The following is a 3665-nucleotide window of genomic DNA, read 5'->3' as shown; positions in this document are numbered from 1 at the left end:
TGTTCACTGGCTTTTGAGAAACAATATAAATACCCAAGTGAAAAAAAAATGACACGTTAATGCTATTAATAATTGAAAATCATCTATTTGGGTTTGGAGGACAAAATCTTATGGCCTACTGTCCAAATTAGCCAAAGATGGTCATGGGCAATCAGTGTTTAGGAAAAAATATGATTGTGAAAGCTGTTGGGAATATATATTCTTCTGTTGATCATAGACCCTGTCTCATATTTTCTTGTTTTTTGGAGTACTCATATATTTATAATTTTTGCATGGCTCTTGGGGGCTTTTGAATTTGTGATACCTAGATATAAAGTGTACTTTTGTTTTCACACAGAGAAAATTATCAAGAAAATACTTGTGAAGGCAAAGTTATTTTCATTCATATATGTATTCCTGACATCTAGCTTGGGGTAATTGAAATTTTCATCCAAATTTATGTTCCTCTTCAAGGCCAGACATACTTACACTCTTTTCACAAAGACATTGAGTGACAGACTGATAGAATGAACTCTTGGTTTGCAATTTGCTCTTCCTTCACCCCTCTTCACAACAAAATAATCTGAGCACAGAGGTTAAGGTTATACATGCTTAAGGTTGTACATCAAAATGGCCAGCTGTGACATGCTCAAGACTCTAAATTCTCACTCAGCCCTGGGTCTTTTTTTTTTTTAAGTATTTCATATTGCTCTTTTGACATGGGGTTTGCCATTTTTTATTATGTTATTTCACCACTTGTCCAATTAACCTGTTTATTAATTGCCTGGTCTTTATGTGACATACTATGTTTGTGCAAGTGATACATGTAAATTGCCATAATTTTTGAAACCAGAAAATGTACTTAAAGGGCATGCTTAAATGTATTAGAATTGTATATGATACTTTATATATAGTAGTTTTTAAGAAAATATTTATCCATATTTCTTCAGTAATAATTTACAATTGGGTTAGTTTAAGTGGGGAAAATCATTTTATTGTTCCACTTTGGTTTTGAGATAATCACCTATATAAAATCCATTATTCTTATTATCCATTATAATTCATTTTTGTCCATAAATTAATCAACCCTTTGAATCAAATCTCCTATAATTCCTCATTTACTTTTCCTTCACTCTAAATCTAAGTAGACTCCATGTCTGCAATCTTTCCTGCCACACCATGATTGTAGGTAATATATCTAAATGTGTTTACTTCAATATAGTTGCAAGAGTAAAATGATTAAATGTATAAAGTTATAGCTGAATTGCAATAGAAAAGCATTATTAATTATTTAATCATTTTGGCTTCTCTCAATATTATAGTATATAATATTTTTTGTTTGTTTTTTTATTCTTTGTCCATGTGCTTAAACTAGCCACTGTCCACCTTACAAAAACAGATAATGTAAAAAATAAACTAGCCTCTGACAAAGGCTAGCTAATTTTATGTATTACTAGAATGAACCTATAGTATCAATATATTTTTATTTTTATTTTTTATTTTTATTTTTTTTTCTTTCTTTTTTTTTTAAACATATTTTATTGATTTTGTACAGAGAGGAAGGGAGAGAGATAGAGAGTTAGAAACATCGATGAGAGAGAGAGTCATCGATCAGCTGCCTCTTGCACACCCACTACTGGGGATATGCCCGCAACCAAGGTACATGCCCTTGACCGGAATAGACCCGGGACCTTTCAGTCCCCAAGCCGACGCTCTATCCATTGAGCCAAACCGGTCTCGGCAGTATCAATATATTTTTAAATGGCATTGATTTATATCTGTAGGTATCTATGCATACATTTCTTCACTGGCAATGTGTAAGAGGCAAAGTTTTCTCTTGCTTTCTCCTTACCAATTACTGGAATCAGTGAGCAGACATGGCATTTTTAGTATGTGTTATATTCTAGTGATTCAGAAATAACTGAGACAGTTTTATTCACCACTGAAATAAGTCTGGAATTTACTCTTTTTTTGTTTCTCCATTTTGTAATTCAAAATGTTATCATCTTTTTTTCAACATGTTTTAAAAACTGGCATCTCTAGACTAAATCCTATCCTAAATTATGTTTGACCAAGAAAACATTTTTTTTTCTTGAATTTAATGCCAGGTCTGGTGTGTGTTTGGGGGACAGACAGCTTTGCATTTGCATTATTTCTAGGGCCTTTAAAAGCATTTAGATTTGTAATCCTTGTCTAGACTTTTGTAACCCAGTCTCCTAATTGGTATCTCCCCATTTATTCCTCCAGTCCTCCCTATCAAATTACCCCTATACACTTTCCAAGATATACCATTCTAAAAAATACTTATGATTATATTACACTTTGTAAATCCTGTTGGCTCCCCCTGTTGAATGATGATGAGATACATACTCTAACATGGCAGATGAGAAATGTCATTAACTGGTTCCAAACCACTTTTGTTAGTCACATATTTTTTTCTTACCTCCTGCTTCCACAATATACACTGAGAGCTTTAGCATAGCATACTAAACCTAGTCCCTTAAGCCTAAGTGTTTCTTCATGTCCCTTTTTTGACCTGTACTTTTTTCAGCCTATCTTCTCTTTGATTCCCTCCTCTGCAAAATTCCTCCCTTCACCAATCAGGTGATGAGTTTCCTTAACAATATATTATTTTCCAGACTACCAATCACACTGTTCACATAGCTTTATTGTAAAGGTTCAGAGTCTACTTATTTTTGCATCACCAGCATCAAGCACAACTTAAATAGGTTACATAGTCACCTCCCTATTTATCCCTACTTATATTCTAGAGGCAGATGTTATCTCACTGCTTGGCTGCCTGATCCTTAATACATATCTTCCACTTAGTACCATTCATTTTCTATCCATGACCTCTGATTTTGGAGATGGTGATAAAGGCAAGGCCCAGGGCTCTATGATTGATTATGTATAGACATTGCAGTTTGGTTTGGCTCCAGCATCAGTGACAGCAGCTGCCATCATTTTTTTTTTCATTTCTAGGATTATTTCCCATGTCTTATGGCATAGTATAATTCTAAAGATATCTCTGATGATTTGAGGCTTATGGTATGTGTAATTCAGTACTTTATGTCTGCATTTATTACACAAAATAAGACTCTTATAAAGGTCCCTTTAGTCAGTTTAAAACTTATCAACAAATAAAAATATTGATTTTTATGTGTATATAAATGTGTATTGTGAAAATATTGTAACATTCAGATAAAATTTAGTTTGAAAACACTGCGTACTAATGATATCTTGTTTATATGCATGTAACAAACATGAGCAGGATATGAGTTGTAAATAAATAACCGTAGTAAAATCAATAGACTTATTCTTGAGTGTAAGATTATACAAACTCTAAAACAGCAAATGTGCTATTTGGTGAGATATGGCAGATACATTTGGCAAAATTAATTTTCTAGGGTTTAATGTATAATTATTAATGTGTAATAATTTACATTGCTTTAGAATATTAAGGCAACTTAACACTTTTGTTATGTGTCAATGAAAGACAAGAAAGAATAATCAGTCTTTTTTATTGTCTTCTTTGGTGTGTTATAGTTTCTCCTTTCTATCAACAACATCCATATTATGTTTTTTTTTACTGTGAAAATAGAGCATGCAATTTTATAGCTAAGGAACATAAGCTCAGGGAATCTAAATGATTTGCTCAAAGACGGACAACTAGTTAACATCAGGGC

Source organism: Pipistrellus kuhlii, unplaced genomic scaffold, assembly GCF_014108245.1.
Source record: "Pipistrellus kuhlii isolate mPipKuh1 unplaced genomic scaffold, mPipKuh1.p scaffold_m20_p_76, whole genome shotgun sequence".
Classification (NCBI taxonomy): Eukaryota; Metazoa; Chordata; class Mammalia; order Chiroptera; family Vespertilionidae; genus Pipistrellus; species Pipistrellus kuhlii.
Note: the sequence above shows the minus strand (reverse complement) of the source record.